A 21,280-nucleotide genomic window follows, 5' to 3' on the forward strand; every position below is an offset into this window, starting at 1 on the left:
TTTGGCCTTTTCAAACAAAACCAGCCTGGCAGGTCTTTAGAGCTTGCCACTTGGCTTTCAAAAGGAAATACTTTTAACTGGTACCAACCCCCCTTTCTGCCACATCAGCAGAACCCGCAGAGACCTTGAATCAAACTGTGGGAACATCCAAATCTGGACCCCAGATTTTGCCCAGGCTGCCGTGGGTACCAGATGGATCCCTCTAAGGGGATCCCAGATCGCTGGAGTTGCTATTACTTGTAAGGCAAGTGCAGAAAAAAAGAGAACAAGCTGGGTAATTAGAAAAGGAAAAGAAAATTTGTTAAAGGGAAACGAGAGGGAGACTGGTCCTAGAGAAGAACCAGCCCCTTGCTCTTTTTGTAGTTCTCTTTTTTACCCCATAGCTGGAGTTTGGCGATCTTATAGTCCTGAGAACACAGGTACTGGTGGTCACATAGCCCCAAGATGTGGCCTTGAGGAAGCAGGTGTCAGCAGTGAAAACAAGATGCTTAAACAATGCAAGGTGAGCACAATGAGTCATTTCAACAATGCCCCCCTCCCCCGTAAGCCCTATCATTACTAATTACATCCTTCCTGATATCCAAGCTTTAATATGCCACAACCACTATGTCGTAGAATACACTTCTAGTGCATTATTCCTACTTAACAGGGAGGAAGGAGAAATCAGACTGTATGTTATGACTAACTGTATGGCAATAAATTTTCTGTTAGCGAAAGCTAGGGGTCTTTGCGAAGTAATGAACAGTATCTGCTGTACCACTGTAAAGGACTTACAGTGGAATATTTCTAGTTATGTTAACAAATTGGAAACCTTGGCTAAACATACTTTCTCTTTACAAGATCACTTTCAACTTTCCAATATTGTTTCAGCTGCCATAGCACTTTTTATCATAATATGCTTAATCATGGTTATTTGTGCTTTTGCCCACTGCTTCATACATAGCCATTAAATCTTTTGCTCCATGGGCTTTTGTGCTAAATTCCGGCCCTCTTGTTCTAGACAGGTAAGGACAGCTCTACACCCCAATTCAGTTACAGAAGACTGACCCTCATACCTATTCCCAATATGAAATAAGACTATTTCAAAACAACAAGAGGAGGGAATAAAAGGACCGAAAAAGACAAAATGAGGTTACCCAGACCATTAAAGGAAGCTGGGCATTGGCTTATATTTTTGTTTTGTTATAACCACCAATTAGTGATATATTTAGTAGATAATATTTTAGTGTGTCATCAGCTTGGCTAACTCTCTTGCTTTGAAGTAAGTTTAATTAACTCCACTGTTTAAAGTCACCAGTGAAACTAAAACTAAAACCAGTAAAACTAGTAAAACTGTAACCTCCCAGTAATCCCAATAATGAGTATTAGAATTTTATAATTAACATCTTGCTCCAAGGATGTTTCTAGCTGTCTTGCATGACAAACCATTTGGACAACAAGATAAAAGAAACGAACTGTTATGATGACTCCAGCACTCCTACAATTTTCCCAAGAATATTTTTCTACTCTAGCTGAATGCCTTTCTGTTCCCTAAATCCAAGGACGTTTGAAACTGACATGTGTGTCTTGAAACTTGGTTTTGCAGACCTTGGGCTACTCTCCCTGCCCCGTCTATGTGCTCAACTCTCTGAAACTCTGGCTGCTGCTTCACTAAGCAGTTAACCTCCATGGCAGCAACAACTCCCCTCCCACTTTTCTCTTGCTGTTATGTTTCATAGGGATACCTTTTGCAAACCAAACAACTTTCATCCCCAGCCTAAAGAAAAGGGGCCTTATAAACCCCAGCTCCTAGCTTTTTACCACCAAATGCTTCTTCAGTGTTTGGCACCCCTCTTTAATCGTTTTTGGGTTTTTTTTGAGTTGGAGTCTCACTCAGTGGCCCAGACTGGAGTGCAATGGCCGCTCCCGGCCACAGCAACCTCGACCTGCTGGGGGCTCTGGCAATCCTTCTGCCTCAGCCTTCCAAGTAGCTGAAACTACAGGCGCGCACTACCTCGCCCGGCTAATTTTTGATTTATTGTAGAGATGAGGTCTCACCAAGTTGCCCAGGCTGGTCTCGAACCCGCGGACTCAGGCAAGTCACTCACCTCAGTCTCCCAAAGCGTGGGATTACAGGCTGAGCCACTGGGTCCAGCCTTTAATTTACTTTTTAAGTAAATTTTTTCTAGCTTACTCCTTGTGCAATTCTTTGCATCTTTCCCATGACACTGGAACACCGACCTAACAAAAACTATAAAGACTTCATCAAAAAACCACTGGAAGCCGGGCTTAGTGGCTCTGCCTTTAATCCCAGCACTTTGGGAGACTGAGGTGAGTGGATTGCCTGAGCCCGCAGGTTCAAGACCCACCTGGGCAACTTGACGAGACCTCGTCTCTACAATAAATAAAAAATTAACCAAGCATGGTAGCGCGCACCTGTAGTTCCAGCTACTTGGAAGGCTGAGGCGGAAGGATTGCCGGAGCCCAGCAGGTCGAGGCTGCAGTGGCCAAGAGTGGCCACTGCACTCCAGTCTGGATGAGAGAGTGAGACTCCAACTCAAACAAAAAACCACTGGAGCCAGGCATGGTAGCCAGCACTTTGGGAAGAAGAAGTGAGAGGATTGTCTGAGTCCAGAGATTTGAAACCAGCCTCGGCAACTTGGCAAGACCTCACCTCTATAATAAATCCAAAAATTAGTCGGGCATGGTGGTGCATGTCTGTAGTTCCAGCTTCTTGGAAGGCTGAGGTGGAAAAATTGTCTGAGCCCAGCAGGGTTGAAGCTGCGGTAGCCATGAGCATGGCACTGTGAGGCAACAGAGTAAGACAACTCAAAAAAACAAACAAACCAGAATTGATAAATGACTGCACTGAGAAAATTGTTTTGTACCTGTTTATTAAAGCACTTACACAAAAATGTACTGGTGTTATATTTCATAGACTTGTACACCAAAGGAAAATATTTTACATATGGTGATTTTGAAAAATAACAGAAATAGCATGAAGACTTCTATTTAGTGATGATCAATATCATTTTTACTATAATCTTCACTTTTGAAACTTGTCAAGAATAATGATGGAATAAAAAAGAAAGAAAAATCCAAAATAAGTACAGCAAAGAAGTTGTCATAAGCATTATCCACACCCTGAAGTTTGGCTTTGAACCACTTGTCTGGGTCAAACAAGGAGAATGATAAGACCCAGGTATGCTTTCTGAGGCTTCCAGTAGAGCACAGGTTTCTCCAGATTTAGGAGTCAGACCCAACAGTGGCCTGATTAGAGCAATGAGCACCCATGGCAGGCAGGTGTCCGAGAAACCCCTGCCATTGTCGTAAGGAGCACATGTCCAGTTCCCCCAATCTTTCCCAAAGAATGAGAGTCATGGAACAGAGTGATACTAGACCCAAAGGAAGGCAGAACCATGTCAACCACTCCACCTGCCACAGGCTACTCATCCCAGCCCAGCCAGGGTCAGAAAAACATTATGGAAGTTTCCCTGCACAGCAGTAACTAACTGATAACTTGTTTGTGACTTGAAGCACTCAGTGTTGTAAGGTCAAGTCTCCACAAGTCAATCTACAGACTCAGTGCAATTCCAACCACAGTGCAAACAGTTTGCTGTATAAACAGACAAGCTGACTTTAACATGTAGATAGAAATGCAAAGGTCCAAGAATAGCCCACTAAAGAAGGACAAAGTTGGAAGACTTACACCATCAGATAGCAAAACTAATTTTTAAACTACAGGAAATAAGATAGCTTGAGATTGGTGTAAGGAGAGACAAATTAATGGAGCCACACAACATCCAGAAATATACCCACACTTGCATAAAACCTTGACTTATGACTTGTGCTTACCCTATGTTATAGTAATTTCACTTTTAGGTATATAAACAACAGAAATAAGCAATGTCTGTGTATGAAAAAGCAGGTATTGGAATGTTAATAGTAGCATTATTTGCAGTAGTCAAAAAGGGAAAAAAGGCCGAGCATCAACTGAAGTATATAATGGACTCATCCTGCTGTAGTCATGAAATGGATTACTACACAGCAGTGAAAAGGAATGAACTACTTCTATAAGTAATAATCACAAGTGAATCACACAAACATGATTTCAAGTACAAAAAGCAAAACACAAAGAATGCATACTGTGTGATTCAATTATTGTTATATAAAGTCTAAAAGCAGACGCAGGAGACAATTATGAAAGGCATCATTTATAAATAAGATATAACAGCCAAAAATCTGCATGTACCAAACAAAATGGAACTAAACATACGAACTGAGATCTACTGGAAATAGAACAAGATGTAAACAGAAGTATTATTATAGTGGCAGCCTTCAAAACACGATCTCAAAATTAAACAAATTTAGCACAAAAAACAAGTAAGGACAAAAAATTGAGCAATGTAATCCTTAAGTTCAGTTTTTAAGCAGAAGATCAACATTTTGTTTGTGTGTTTGTGTGCCAATTACAAAAATTAATTTTGTGCTTGGGAACAAAGCAAATTTAATCAAATAATAAAAAATAAACCTTTTATAGTCTACATCCTTTAAATAGTCAATAAAGTTAGAAATAGTTGAAAGATAACCGCCAATCTTCATTAATTAGAAATTGAAATTAAATTATTTTAAAAAATAAGAACTTTTTTTTTTTGAATTGTAGTCTCATTCTGTCGCCCAGACTGTAGTACAGTGGCACACTCCTGGCCACTGCAGCCTCGATCTGCTGGGCTCCGGCAATCCTTCCACCTCAGCCTTACAAGTAGCCCGAACTACAGGCATGCGCTACCATGCCTGGCTAATTTTTTACTAATTGTAGAGACGAGGTCTCGCCAAGTTACCCAGGTGGGTCCCAAACTCGCGGGCTCAGGCAATTCACTCACCTCAGCCACCCAAAGTTCTGGGATTGCAGGCTGAGCCACTGAGCCTGGCCAAGAACTTTTGAAACTGATATACATTGATGATGTTCTCCTCCTTGCTATCAGAGTCACCTGACTACTAGCTTTTAACATTATGCTGTCATCATCAGTTAATGTGGTCTTCAGCAGGTTGATCTAATTCTTGCAACACATTGTAACTCCACTTCATACGAAGGTTATTCCCTAGCATGCACCCAAGGAGTTTCTGGGGATATATTAGCTTACACAGTGTATGGCACAGATTATTCTTGTAAATAAAAACAGTTTTAAATTTTATAATATATAAACTCTGGGAGTTTAGATAGGGCTCTATTTCCAAGACTATTAACACAACTGAAACTTCCAAATAAGATAAATATTCTGAAATTAGCACAATTCCCATATTATTTAAATCCAGAAAATACTTTCCCAGGTTTCTGAGGTGCCCCATAGTCTTAGCCATTTCAGGATGCCACTGAATTATTATAGGATGTCTCCATGTCCTTCAAATCTCAGAAAAACCTGCTAAAGTAATTTTATTACTTTAAAAGATGCTGCATAAGCAGAAGTAACTGATCCTCTCCTCATCCAGTGTTCTGTGGTAGGAACACACCCAGAGTTCTCTTATCCCTGGAAACTGCAGAAAATCCCTGGCATGCCTGTATCTTTGAGGGCTGGGAACACAGGGCCTGTCGAAGACTGAGGCTAAATTTGAACTTCAGAGGACACCTTCCTCCTCCACCTCACAACAATGCCAACAAAATACAGGAATGCATCTGGAGAAGCTGGGAGAGAGAGCCCCTCCCAGGAGCAAAAGAGACCCAAAGCCAGGTGGACAAACACAGCATACATCCAGGAGATCAGGAGCCATTAGTGTACATTCGCTTAGAAACAACAGACTTGAAACTCAGCCTGTCCTTCAATAAGATTAGCACAAATCCTCACAACAAAGGTTTAGCAGAAAAGCAGGTGTGCTCTTCTCAAAACATAAAACATTTTTTACGTCAATATCTACTATCCTATGCAACATATTCAGCATACCAAAAAGCAAGAAAATACAGTCTGAAGATAGAAAACAATTACTAACACCAGACAGAGATGGCATATAAATGATGGAACTATCTGACATGGAATTTAAAACAATTCAGTAATATTCTAAAGGATCTCGTGAGAAAGATAGACAACATGCAAGATCAGATATGTCATTTTATCAGAGAGATGGAAACTATACGAAAGAATGTACAGGACCAATCAAAATGTTTTAAAACACTATAGTAAAAACGAAGAATGCCTTCAAAAGGCTCATCGGTAAACTCGACACAGCTCAAGAAAGACTAAATAAACTTGAAGATAGATTCAATAGAAGTCGTATGACTCAATTTGCATGTAATGTCCAGAATGGGCAAGTCCCTAGAGACAGAACATAGACTGGTGATTGCCAGGGCCTGGGGGTAAGGAGAAATGGAGGTTTTATTTTGAAATGATGAAAATGATTTGGAACTACAGGTGGCGGTTGCATAACACTGTGTGTTTACTAAATGCCACTAAATTGTTTACTTTGAAATGGTTATTTTTGCCAGGCGTGGTGGCTCATGCCTGTAATACAAGCACTTTGGGAGGCAGAGGTGACAGGATTGCCTGAACCCAGGGGTTTAAGACCAGCCTGGGCAAACTGGTGAGACCTCATCTCTACGACAAAAATTTTTTTTTTAATTAGCCAGACATGATGACACATGCCTGTAGCCCCAGCTACTGGGGAGGCTGAGGCAAAAGGATTGCCTGAGCCAAGTAGATTGAGGTTATGGTGGCTGTGAACATGTCACTGCCCTCCAACCTGGGCAACAGAGCAAGACTCCAACTCAATCAATCAATCAATCATGGTTACTTTTACATTAAGTGAATTTCACCTCAATAAATATTTTAAAATAATAAATGGGAAAATCAATCAGTGTGATTTTTATATTAACAAACTAAATAAAGAAAATCATATGATCATAAAAAAATACTGTGAAAACGTGCAATAAAATTCAACGTCACTGGACGTAGTGACTCATGCCTATAATCCCAGCACTTTGAGAGGCTGAGGTGAGAGGATTGCCTGAGCCCACGAGTTCGAGGCCAGCCTAGGCAACTTGATGAGACCTAATCTCTACAATAAATCAAAAAAAATTAGCCAGGTATGGTGGCACTTGCCTGTAGTTGCAGCTACTTTGAAGACTGAGGTGGGAAGATCACCTGAGCCCAGTTGGTCGAGGCTGCAGTGGCTGTCAGCGTGCCACTGCACTCCAGCTTGGGCGACAGAGTGAGACTCCAACTCAAAAAAAAAAAAAATTCAACCTCTATTCCCAGTTAAAATTCACAGCACACTACGAATTGAGAAAAAAGTCTCTATCTTAATAAAGGGCATCTACAAAAACTTACAGCTAATATCATACTTAAAAACAAGAGAGTAAATGTTTTGCCACTAAGATTGAAAACAAATCCAGAATGTCCTCTCTTTTTTTAAAAGAATTTCCCCTCTTATCATTCCAATTCAACATTATGCCATAAGTCCTATCTAGTGCAGTAAGTCATGAAAAAGAAATAAAACTGGAGAGAAAGAAATAAATCTGTCCCTATTAATAGATTATATGATTATCATAGAGAAATTCCTAAATATGTACCAAAATAAAAGCTACTTGAACTAATAAATGAATTTAGCAAGAATGTAAACTCAACATACAAAAGGCAATTATATTCCTATATATCAGCAATGAACAACTAGAAGTGGAAACTAAAAGTTTTAAATAAATTAAATTAAATATTTAAAAACATGTACAATAGCACCAAAAAATGAAGCATTTGTGTATTAATTTAATAAAATATATATAGGATCTTCATGCTAAAACCTACAAAACACTGATCATGGGTAATCTAGATAAACAGAAATATACATCACGTTCATGGATTGGAAAACACATTCTTGTTAATATATCAATTATCCCCAGTTTGAGCTGTAAATTCAATGTTATCCCAATCAATATCCCAGTAATCAGATGTTGATCAACTAATTCTGTATGTGGAAAGGTAAGGGAACTAGAAGAGTCAAAAACAATTCTGAAAAAGAACAAAGTTATAGTACTCCTATCTCTCAATTTAATGATATATTAATAGGTACAGTTTAAAAAAATAGTGTGGTTTTGGTGAAAGGATAGACACACAGATTAATGGATCAAGATAGAGAGCCAAGAAATTGACCCAGATAAATATAGTTAACCGATTTTGTACATAGCTGCAATAGCAATTTGATGGAAAAGGATAGTCTTTTCAACAAGTGGTGCTGAAACAATTGAATGTCCACATGCAAAGCAAATGAGCCTGGCAAGTACCTCATATTTCATTAAAAATTTAATTCAAAATAAATCATAAACCTAAATGTAGACATAAAACCATAAACCTCGAAAGGAAATATAGAAGAAGAGTTGTGTGATCATGGGTTGTAGATATTACTAAAAACCCAATCCATTAAAGAAAAAAGTAATAGGTACTTTATCAAAGTTAAAACCATCTGCTTTACAAAAGACACTGTAAAGAGAATGAAAAAACAAGCCAAAGACTAGAAGAATACATTCAAAAATAACATATCTGATTCAAATATAGAAAGAACACTTAAGACTCAACAAGAAGGAAGCAAACAACCCAATTTAAAATTAAGCAAAGATCCGAACAGACATTTTACCAGAGGTGATTCATAGATGCAATAGGATACGAAAAGATGCCCAGCAACATTTGTCACTGAGGAAATACAAATCAAAACAGCAATGAGACACAGCACACACACATTAAAATAGCTAAAATTCAAAAGCTGATAACACCAGATGCTGACGAGGTTGTGGAGCAAGAGAAATCTTGTTATTGCTGGTTGGAATGCAAAATGGTACAGCCACTTTGGAAGACAGCTTGCAGTTTTGCATATAGTTAATATATACTTGCCATCTCATTCCTAAGTATTTAGCCAAGTTACCTTAAAACGTGTGTCCACACACACACACACAAAACTGTGCAATAATGCTTAGAAGCAACTTTGTTCATAACACCAAAACCAGGAAACAGTCAGCCTATCTTTCACAGGCAAATCGAATAAATAAATCATAGCATATACTGTGGAATAGGAGTAGTGGAATACTACTCAACAATAAAAAGAAACATTGTAACTATTCATACATCAGAATGGATAAATCTTAAATGCATTTTTAGAAGTAAAAGAAGCCAGGCTCGATAGGTTACATGTTATATGACTTCATTTATGGAAAGCACAAAATTATAGGAATGGAAAAAGAACAATGGTTGCTGGAGGATAAGGGAAGGAGAGGAATTGGAAACAAAGCAGTCACACAAGGGAATTTTTAGATTGTTAGAACTGTTGTATGTTACTGGGTGGTGGATATAGGATGCCATGCATTTTCCAAAACCCGTTGCAGTAAGGACTGCAAATAGTGAACTCCGAAAAATCATCCAGGATGTTGGGATTTTAAAGATGGAATGCAGACTAGGAAAAATGAATTTAACTCCATTACAAATGTATGACATAATCTCACTAATACATTTGAGGAAAAGGAGCTGACTTAAGTAATTTTGGAAAATTATGTTTCGATAAGATTCTATAAGGCTAACGACAAAAAAATATGGCACATAAATGCTGTAAGCCAGTTGGTAAATTTAGTTTCTCATAGTATAGTTTAGAAATTTGGAAACTACATATATACTATGGTTGAACAAACAAGTAAATGCCCGATAGACAATATGAGGCAGGTTCCTCACTCTTTGAGAAAAAATTACCCATGAGCAAGAGAGGAAGGCTAGAACAGATTAGAGTTACAGACATTGGTATGAACTTGTGTTTACATTAATATATGCAGATTGATATATGCATAAACAAATTGATTTGTATGTAGCCATGGGTTAGTATACATGCATGTATTTCCTAGCACGGACTGCTGAGAATTGAGAAGCAGTGATATCCCAGCTGCCACAAGCACACTCAGTGCTCAGAACTTGGCTTTTAAAAGAGGTTCTTCAATAAAAAGAACCAGAACTTCTTGGATAAATGACTGTATTTAGGATAGGGAAGGGCAAAGGTAAAATGAAACTGAACCCATCGTAGTGTCAAAAAGTAAAGGAGTGCTCAAACAGAATAAAAAGAATGAGAGACATCAGAAGGGCACAGGATCCCAACCTAAAAATGCTTCCAAACGCTAAAGATGAAACTATTTGGATAACAAAATGAATGAATAATCTGGTGTTGTAACCCAGAAAATAAAAGAAATATCTATAAACTATATTGGTGTAAATAAATGACTGAATAATGATACCAACTCCCTCCAGACGGTGGAGCTAATATCTTTCTCCATGATTGTGAATAGGACTTCGTAGCTTTCTTTTTTTTTATTTTAAAGATGTGGAGTAGGCTGGACTCGGTATCTCAGCCTGTAATCCCAGCATTTTGGGAGGCTGAGGCGAGTGGATTGCCTGAGCCCATGGGTTCGAGACCAGCCCGGGCAACTTGGTGATGCCTCATCTCTACAATAAATCAAAAATTAGCTGGGTGTGGTAGTGGGCACCTGTAGTTCTGGCTATTTGGAAGACTGAGGCAGAAGGATCTCCGGAGCCCAGCAGGTCAACGCTGGGGTGGCCGTGAGCGTGCCACTGCACTCCAGCCTGGGCAACAGAGTGAGACTCCAACTCAAAAAAAAATAAAGATGTGGGGTACAATTCAGGACTAGGTACATAAGTGGTCATTGTACAGGTAAGGTTTGGGCCTCTCTTTGGTCCCCACTTTGCCTGGTTTGAGATCAGGTACCCTTATTGATATTATGTATTCTCCCTCCACTGGCAGCATCCCACTACTGCCAAAACCTTTCTTACAATATTATGATAAATGTTCAGGGTCTGCTTATGAGTGAGAACATGTGGTACTCTGTTCTTTGTTCCTGTGACAGATCACTGAGTATTATAGACTCTAAACTTAATTTCCTCTTTTCCTATTTGGATAACGATTTCCTTCTCTTGTCTGATTGCTCTAACTAAGACTTCCAACACTATGTTGAACAGGAGGGTGTGAGAGCGGGCAGTCTTACCTTCTGGTATTCTGAGGGAAATGCTGCCAATTTCTGTCTGTTTAGCAATATGCTGACTGTGGGTTTATCATAGATGGTTCTTAATATTTTGAGGTATGTTCATTCTATGCCTAGCTGTTCAAGAGTTTTTATCAAGAAAAGATGCTGGATTTTATCAAAAGACTTTTCTGCGTCTAATAATATAATCATGCAGTTCTTGTTTTTACATCTGTTGATGTATTTAATTACATTCATGGTCTTGTGGATATTGTACCAGTCTTGCATTCTGAGGATGAAGCCTACTTGGTCGTGGTGGATGATTTTTGAGGTGTGTTGTGGAATCCACTTTGCTAGAATCTTGTTGAGAATTTTTGCATCTATGCTTGTTAGGGATAACGGCCTATAGTTCTCTTTTTTTGTAGGATCTTTGCCTGGTTTAGGTATGATGTTAGCTTCATAAAATGATTTGGGAAGAGTTCCATCTTTCTTGATTGCCTGGAATATTTTCCATCGAATTGGTATCAGCTCCTCTTTGTATGTTTTGTAGAGTTCCGCTGGAAAGCAGCCTGGTTCAGGACTTTTTTTTTTTTTTGGTAGGTAGTTTTCTTATGGTGGAGTCAATTTCTAGGTTGTTATTGGTCTATTTAGTGTCTCAATTTATTCTTGTTTCAACCTTGGAAGGTTGTGTGATGTCAAAAAGTCCTCCATTTCATTTAGGTTTTCAAGTTTGTTTTCATGCAGGTGTACATAGTGATCTCTGATAATCTTTTGTATTTCTTTGGGGTCAGTTGTGACTTTATCTTTTGTATTTCTAATTGTGCTTATTTGGCATTTTCTCTCTCATTTTTGTTTGTTTGTTTGTTTTGTTTTGTTTTTTGTAATTCTGGCTAGGGGTCCATCAATCTTGTTTACCCTTTCAAAGAACCAGCTTTTTGTTTCATTGGTTTTTTTTCTATGATATTTTTGTATTTGGACTTTTAATTTGGTGATCTGGATTCTTCTGTTGAAGTTAGGGTTTTGGTCGTCTTGCCCTTATAGCTCCCTTGGGTGGTTTGCTAGGCTGTTAACTTGTGATCTGTTTTCTTGATATGTTTGTGGAGATATAAACTTCCCTCTTAGCCGGGCTCAGTGGCTCAGCCTGTAGTCCTACACCTTTGGGAGGCTGAGGTGAGTGGATCCGAGACCCGCCTGGGCAGCAAGACCTCACGTCTACAATAAATCAAAAAAATCAGCCGAGCGTAGTAGCGTGCGCCTGTAATTCCAGTTACTTGGAAGGCTGAGGCGGAAGGATCGCCAGAGTCCAGCAGGTCAAGGCTGTGGTGGCCGGGAGAGGCCACTGCACTCTAGTCTGGGCGACAGAGTGAGACTCCAACTCAAAAAAAAACAACAAAAAAAAAACTTCCCTTTTAGTACTGTTTTCATGACATCTCAGAAGTTTTGGTAAGATGTTTCTTCATTTTCATTTGTTTCTAGGAATATTTCATTTCTGTTTTGTTTTCTTTTTTGACCCAGGAGTTGTTCAGCATCAATCACACTGTTTAGTGTCCATGTCTTTGTGTGTTTTGGTGATATTTATTTTTATTCCACTGTGTTCTGATAAGGTGCATGACAGTATTTTCATCTTGTGAAATTTGTTTATGCTTAATTTGTGTTGGAGAATGCGGTTGAAGTTGGAGTACATTGCATGTGGTGATGAGTAGAATGTATATTCTGTGGCTGTTGGGTGGAGTGTTCTGTAGATATCTACTAAATCCATTTGGTCAAGTGTCAAGTTGAGGTTCTGGATCTCTTTGTTGATTTTTTTGCCTTAATGATCTGTCTAGGGTTGTTAGTGGAGTATTTAAGTCCCCAGCTATGATAATGTTAGAGTCAAAAATCTTGTTTTTAGTTTACTTAGTAGCTGTTTTATAAAAGCTGGTGCTCCTGTATTGGGTGCATATGTGTTTAGGATGGATATTTCTTGTTGATGGATTGAACTTTTTATCATTATGTAATGTCCTTCTGTACTTTTAAATTTTTTTGACAATTTAAATGTTGTTTTGTCTAATTTTAACAGCACAACTCCTGCTTTCCTTTGTGATTCATTCACCTGAAAATTTGTTTTCCATTCTCTAACTCTGAATCTGTGAGTGTCCTTTGTAGTGAGATATGTTTCCTGGAAGCAGCATATTGTTGGGTCGCGTTTATTTTGGGGGGGTTTTAAAATCCAGTTTGAGCCAGGCTCGGTGGCTCAACCTGTAATCCCGCTCCTTGGGAGGCTGAGGTGAGTGAATTGCCTGAGCCCACGGGTCCGAGCCCCCCCTGGGCAAGTTGGCGAGACCTTATCTCTACAATAAATCAAAAAATTAGCCAGGCGTGGTAGTGCGCGCCTGTGGTTCCAGCTACTTGGAAGGCTAAGGTGGAAGGATCGCCGGAGCCCAGCGGGTTGATGCTGCGGTGGCCAAGAGCGGCCACTGCACTCCAGTCTGGGCGACAAAGTGAGACTCCAACTCAAAAAAAAAAAAAATCCAGTTTGCCATTCTATGTCTTTTCAGTGCGGCATTTAGTCCATTCACATTCAGGCTGATTATTGAAATGTGAGAGTTTGTCCCTGTCATAAGGCTCTTATAAGGCTGTTTTGTTTTCTTTTAGTTTTTATGTTAATATATGTGTTTTCATTTTTGCAAGTGTGCTGTGTGTTCTGTTGTATGTTTGTTTGTGATCTTGTGAAGTATATGGTCTTTCTTTTGTTTCTTTTTTCTTCTGTGCACAACAACTTTTTAAGTATCTCTTGTAGAGCTGATCTAGAAGCAGCATATTCTCTTAGGGATTGGATGTCTGAGAAGGCTTTTAGTTCTCCATCACTGATGAAGCTTAGATTGGCTGGGTAGGAAATTCTTGGTTGAAATTGTTTACCTTTGAAAACATTTGAAAAGATTAGAGTACAATCGCTTTGGCCTGTAGTGTTTCTGGAGACAAGTCTATAGCAATTCTGATTCATTTTCCCCAGTGGATAGTCTGACATGTTTCCCTTGCTGCCTTTAGGATTTTTTATTTTATACCTACTTTGTTTAGGTGAATTACTATGTGTCTAGGGGTTGGTCTTCTTATAAGATATCTTGCAGAGGCTTTCTGAATCTCCTGTGCTTGTATAGTCATCTGTCTGGCCAGATGTGGGAAGTTTTCTTGAATGACCTCATGAAATGTTTGTTGCAAGGTGTTTTCCATTTCTCTTCTACTTCACATGTGCTGATCAGATGTAGGTTTGGTTTCTTAATAAAATCAAATATCTCTTGGAAAGTCTCTTCTTTCTTCATAAGTTATTTTTCTATATTTTTATTAGATTGGGTTAATTTCATATTTTTGTCTTCCAGCTCAGATTCTTTTACTTGGTCAATTCTGCTTCCCATGCTTGTCAGTTGGTATCTATTTCATGAATGGAGTTCTTTTTTTGTGTATTTCTTTCTTTCTTTCTTTCTTTCTTTTTTGAGTTGGAATCTCACTCTGTCGCCCAGACAGGATTGCAGTGGCCGCTCCTAGCCACCGCAGCCTCGACCTGCAGGGCTCTGGTGATCCTTCCACTTCAGCCTTCCAAGTAGCTGGAACTACAGGCGCGAGCTACCAAGCCCAGTTAATTTTTTATTTATTGTAGAGGTGAGGTCTTACCAAGTTTCCCAGGCGGGTCTCGAACCTGTGGGCTCAGGCAATCCACTCACCTCAGCCTCCCAAAGGCACGGGATTACAGGCTGAGCCACCGAGCCCGGCTTGTGTATTTATTTCTAACACACTTTCTTGAGTCTGTCCAGCTCCCTTGAAATTTCTTGCAATTTAATTTAGTTTTAACCCTTGCATTTCTTGATTTTTATTCATTTTACCCAACAATTCTCTGATCTCTGGAAGTACTTTTTGGATACCACTGTTCTCAAGGATAGCCATTGTTTGTGACTTAGTAGCTGTTCTTCCAGACACTGTTTGTTGGAGCTCTGAATTTATCGCTGATTTTTTATCGGCTTTTCTTCATTTGTAGCAGTTCTCTTTAATTCCATTGCCCAGTGGGAAATAGAGAAGCAATCACCTCTGATATGCTCTCTACCTTCTGTCCTTCCCTGAACCGGAGCTCTAGGTTTGTTCAGTTATAAAATAGGGCTGGGAGTGGGGCATTGTGCTATCTCTTTACAATTTTGAGCACTTACTAAGGGGCAAGGAAGGGGTTGTAAGGATTCAGAACCTACTTACGAGTCACGACCTACTTACGAGTCACAGTGCTTGCTATCTGATGAATTGGTCAGCTGGTACTCCCTCTCCATCTCTACACAGTATCACCTTACAATGAGTAGGCTTGTGTAGACCCTGCCACAAATGGGACTGGGAAAGATAGCTCCCTCCCCAGCAAATACCACAGCCTTTGGATCTCAGGTCCCAGAGGCAGGGCCTTGAAGCCTAACCTGGTGCTGGAGGCAGTGGCAGCTAGTCCAGGTTTGGGATAACCACTCCCACTGCTTCTTGAGGACTCTGGTTCCGACTCCCTCACTGTGACCCCTCCACAGCCCTTGCTGCCAGTGTACGGCCTGGCACTGTGGTGGTGGGAAATGGCACTCAGCTTCCGCACTCTGGGAAGCACGAGGGTCCTAGCAGAGCAGCTTAAGCACCAGCCACTTCACCAGTTGACCCCTGGCCACTTGCTCCCAAGTCCCCACTTAGTCAGCCATTCACACACCCACTCACACACAAACACGTATGCAAATTTGTCGATACAGTCACTCACACAAGGGCTTGTGCAGTCTGACTGGCTAAGCCACCATCTTCCGGTAACCTCAGCAACTCACTTTCGAATAGAGTGTGAAAAGGGAAATAGAGTAAATTTTCAGTGGAGAAAACTGATAGACTGTCAATGAAAAAGCCAAACTCTGTAAAATATTTAAAGGGGTTTATTCTGAACTAAATATGAATGACCAAGGCCTGAGGGACAGTCCCAAGAGGTCCTGAGAACTTGTGCCTAAGGTTGTTAAATTACAGCTTTGTTTTATACATTTTAGGGAGACAAAAGTTATGCAAATCACAAGGCTTACTGTGGCAATATGGGTCTCTGTATCAGGAGCACTGTACTATGCCATAAAGCAACTCTTAATAAACAGTAAAAAATTGGAAATATATGCATTACATTTTCTGACAACAATGGAATTAAGTTAGACATCAATAACAAAAAATATAAATTAAAAATTCCAACAAAATCAGTATTGTCTTTTGGATATGATATTGGCATTGTGAGAGCGTGAATGAGATCGAGAGAGAAAGAGATATTTTAACTCCACAGATACAGCAAAGTTAACCATATTTTGACCATTGTTGAACCTGAATGATAGCTATATGGGGGTGCATTGCACTTCACTATTTTTCCACATGCTTGATATTTTCACTGCTCCTGGGGAGCCGGCATCTCTTTTGGGGTCTCAGCCTACAGAGTTCATGCAGAATCCAGGAGAGCTCCTTCCTCCATTCCAGGGAGCTGACACATCGCAGTAGGGAACAGTGCTGTTTGCTCTCAGAATTCTCAACAACAGCTCAGACGTGGGGACAGAGACAGATGAGAGGACATGTCCCAGAACCCCACACCTTTGGTGTGGGATACTTTGTTCCTGTGCCAAGATGGCTCAACTTTTGGACCCTGTGATGTTGTATGTTCTCTGCTTTTGTTTTACTTGGAAAAGATGTTTAGCTTTTGTCGAAGTCAATATTTTTAATTAAGTATGGAACAGAATATTAGGTACTTACCCCCTAATATTCTATTTTAGGGTCCTCAGCCCTTTTTACCACACAAAACACACAGCCTCAGTAATATTCTTCTCTCTTATCTCTGTGATCCGAGGATTCAGGTCTACTGAGTCTCCTCTTAGAAAACTTCTGATATTTTGAACTTCCTATTTATGAGGATGAAAGAAGGGAAAGTCAAGTACACTAAATCAGTCTGACAGAAGATATTTTTGCCACATGATCCTCCACTAAAAGGAACCTGACCCTAGGAAAAAAGGGGTGAAGGGGGAATTGTTTCCAAGTATGCCCCTTTCCACATAAAATCTAGTTCTGAATGTAGGAGATTTTACATGTCTGGGAGCAGGATTCCAAGAAAGATAAGATATGATATTGAAGTAACAGGCAAAGGGACTAATAAACAAATATCTGAGTGCAGATCAGCACTTGAAAGAGAGAGCTGTAACTAGTAATGCCCTTGCTAAAATTTAATTTATAAAAGAGAAGAAAATATATTTGAACAAATTTAAAGCTAGTATTCTGAAACTAAACTTCCTGAGATTTGAGGTGGAGTGTTATGGTGCATGGAAAGTAGAGACAGAAAGTATGCTAAAGGTCTCTTCTTGTTTAGATGAGAGGAGATTGATCAATTCTTTAAGTTAATCAAGAACCGTAAGTCTGTATGTACTTTCAGATTGAAGAGTAACCACTTGTTGAACAGTAATTGGAAATCAAGACACCAGGGCATTTAAAAAAAAAAGGAACAAACAACATAGGATCAATCCAGGTCAGGCTCGGTGGCTCAGCCTGTAATCCCAGGACTTTGGGAGGCCAAGTGGATTGCCTGAGGCCGGGGATTTGAGACCAGCCCGGGAAACTTGGTGAGACCTCCTCTCTACAATAAAACAAAAATTAACCAAGCATGGAAGTGCGCACCTGTAGTTCCGGCTATTTGGAAGACTGAGGTGGAAGGTTCGCTGAAGCCCAGCAGGTTGACGCTGGGGTGGCCGTGAGTGTGCCACTGCACACCAGCCTGGGCGACAGAGTGATACTCCAACTCGAAAAAAAGAGAAAAAGATCAATTCAGCAAAAATAGGAAAAGGAAATGCACATACATACCATAAAGCCAAATTTACCAGTGATCATGATAAACATGACTGTTTAATTCTCCTATTAAAAGGAAAAATTTTCTGATTATGTCAAAGCTATAGGATGTTTACAAGACAATTATCAAGAACAAAATGACATAGAGATATTTTAAATGCTAGGATAAGCAAAGATGAACCAGAGAAATGGTACAAAAAGAAAGCACAGCCGGGCTCGGTGGCTCAGCCTGTAATCCCGCGCCTTTGGGAGGCTGAGGTGAGTGGACTGCCTGAGCCCGCGGGTTTGAGACCCGCCTGGGCAGGCAAGACCTCATCTCTACAATAAAATTTTTAAAAATTACCCAGGTATGGTAGCGCATGCCTGTAATTCCAGCTACTCGGAAGGCTGAGGCGGAAGGATCGCCAGAGTCGAGGCTGCGGTGGCTAGGAGCGGCCACTGCACTCCAGTCTGGGCGACCGAGTAAAACTCCAACTCCAAAAAAAAAATGAAAAGAAAGCAAGCACAGGTAACAAAAATTGCTAAAGGGGACAATTGGTAAAAGGCATACATAAAAAATAAATCACTGATTTTTTTGTATACATAGAACATACATTAAATAGTTTTTTATTAAAGGAGAATTTAATAAAACACGATTATAGTGAGAGAAATCAAAACTTCTTACTTAGAAATGACAAGACCACATAGAACTTTTTTTGTTGTTTTTTGAGTTGGAGTCTCACTCTATAGCCCAGACTGGAGTGCAGTGGCCACTCTCGGCCACCACAGCCTCGAACTGCTGGGCTCCAGTGATCCTTCCACCTCAGCCTGCCAAGTAGCTGGAACTACAGGCACGCGCTACCACGCCCAGCTAATTTTTGATGTATTGTAGAGACGCGGTCCTGCCAAGTTGCCCAGGTGGGTCTTGAACCCGTGGGCTCAGGCAATCCACTCACCTCGGCCTCCCAAAGTGCTGGAATTACAGGCTGAGCCACTGAGCCCGGCCCACATTGAATTTTTAAAGACACATTTTAAATTACATTTTTTAAAGTAATTAATATAGGCTGGGGTGGCTGGGAGTGGCCACTGTACTCCAGTCTGGGCGACAGAGTGAGACTCCAACTCAAAAAAAAAGTAATTAATATGAAATACATTTTATAACCTCAGGATGGAGGTGGTTTTTTTAAAACCATGATCTAAATTCAAAAGGTTATAAAGAAAAAGTTTGAAATTTTTAACTATGCAAAAATCTAAATTTCTCTCTTTTTCTTTTTCTTTCTTTCTTTCTTTTTTTTTTTTTTTTTGAGTCAGTCTCACTCTGTTGCCCAGGCTGGAGGGCAGTGGCACACTCATGGCCACCACAGCCTTGACCTGCTGGGCTCAGGCGGTCTTTCCACCTCAGCCTTCCAAGTAACTGGAACCCTAGGCACATGCCACCATGCCCTGCTAATTTTTTTATTTTATTGTAGAGATGAGGTCTCGCCAAGTTGCCCAGGCCTGTCTCGAACCCCTGGACTCAGGCAATCCTCTTGCCTCTGCCTCCCAAAGTGCTAGAATTACAGGTACGAGCCATCATGCCCAGCTGAAATCTAAATTTCTATATGGGAAATCAAACAAAAGACTGGGAGGAATTATTTCCAAAACATAAATCACAAAAACAACTACAATTTTTTGATATACAAAAAGTCATCAAAATCTGATAAGAAATATATAAAACTCCAATATTAAAGGGAAAAATACATAGATAGCATTTCATTAAAAAAGAAATTCAAATACATAACCAATAGATGAGAAAGCTGTTCTTTTTTTATTGATTAGAGGAATGAAACAAAGTAATGAAATACAATTTTTCAGTTATCAGTGACTGACAATATCCAGTGTTGGAGAAGATGCATAGAAATTGGCTCAGCCTGTAATCCTGCACCTTGGGAGGCTGAGGTGAGTGGATTGCCTGAGCCCGCAGGTTCGAGACCCGCCTGGGCAACTTGGTGAGACCTCATCTCTACAATAAATCAAAAAAACTAGCCGGGCGTGGTAGTGCATGCCTGTAGTTCCAGCTACTCAGAAGGCTGAGGCGGAAGGATCGCCGGAGCCCAGCAGGTCGAGGCTGCAGTGGCCAGGAGGGACCACTGCACTCCAGTCTGGGCGACTGAGTGAGACTCCAACTCAAAAAAGAAAGAAAGAAAGAAAGAAAGAAATTGATGTTTCCAGGCCATCGCCTTGCTGGACTTTGATGGTGTGGCCATGTGCTCTTTGAGCTATGGCTGTCACCATGCTTCATGGCTTTGGTCCCCTCGCCCACCTGGGGAGGTGAATCTTCTCTCTTCCTTCTCTTTCGCTCTCTAATTTACTTTTAAATAAACTATATTTTTTAATCTAAAAAAAAAAAAAGAAAGGAAAAGAAAGGGATGTTCCCATACGACTATGGGTGGGTGTGTGGCGGGGGGGGCAGTTAAAGTGTTTCTGAGAAACAATTCTGTAAATGTATTAACTTTTTTAAGTTTACATGTCCAGTGACCTAACAATCCCACTCCCATGAAACTATCTTACAGAGATACATGCATATCTGAACAGAGATACATCTACAGAGCACCACAGCTGCACTGTGTGTAGTAGTAAAAAGTTGGGACCAGGCTCGATGGCTCAGCCTGTAATCCCAGCACTTTGGGAGGCCGAGGCGAGTAGATTGCCTGAGCCCACGGGTTCGAGACCAGCCTTGGCAACTTGGCAAGACCTCATCTCTACAATAGATAAAAAATTAGCCAGAGCAGTAACACATGCCTGTAGTTCCGGCCACTTGAAAGGCTGAGGCGGAAGGATCACCAGAGCCCAGCAGGTTGACACTGGGGTGGCTGTGAGTTGAGACTCCAACTCAAAGAAAGAAAAAAAGAAAATTTGGAAGCTGTCTATGTGGGGTGGGTTGGCATCTCTTGTTTTTTCACTTTACACATTCCTGTGTTGTTTGGATTTGTTACGTGGAGATATTTTACGTAAAATTGAGATGAAGATTGAGATTGCCTTTCTAATCTTTATAAACAATTATCTAGCTCCAATAAAGCTTTTCCATATTGTTTTACCATTGAGTTCTATCAAAATTTCGAAGTTTAAACAATTCCCCTATAATTTAAAGTATCCCAGGATACAAAAAACTTCTCAATGGTTTCTAGGGTTAGCATAATTCTTGTGCAAGAATATAACGCAAAAACGATAGCCCGATTTTATTTGTGGGTATAAATGCAAAATTATCAAAAAGTTGAATCCATTAGCATGTTAAAAGAGTATCACTCCATGAAAAAGCTTTATATAAGACAACATTTTCATCTGGCATCATACTAACAGGTCCAAAGAGAAAAATCAGGACTGTCTCAATCAAAAAGACATTTCATTAACTTAACTCTCATCCCTTCTCTCTCTCTCTCTTTTTTTTTTTTTTTTTGAGTTGAAGCCTCACTCTGTTGCCCAGGCTGGAGTGCAGTGGCACCCTCACAGCCACCCCAG

Source organism: Carlito syrichta, unplaced genomic scaffold (assembly GCF_000164805.1).
Source record: "Carlito syrichta isolate Samal-C Ts95f unplaced genomic scaffold, Tarsius_syrichta-2.0.1 Scaffold306645, whole genome shotgun sequence".
Taxonomy (NCBI): Eukaryota; Metazoa; Chordata; class Mammalia; order Primates; family Tarsiidae; genus Carlito; species Carlito syrichta.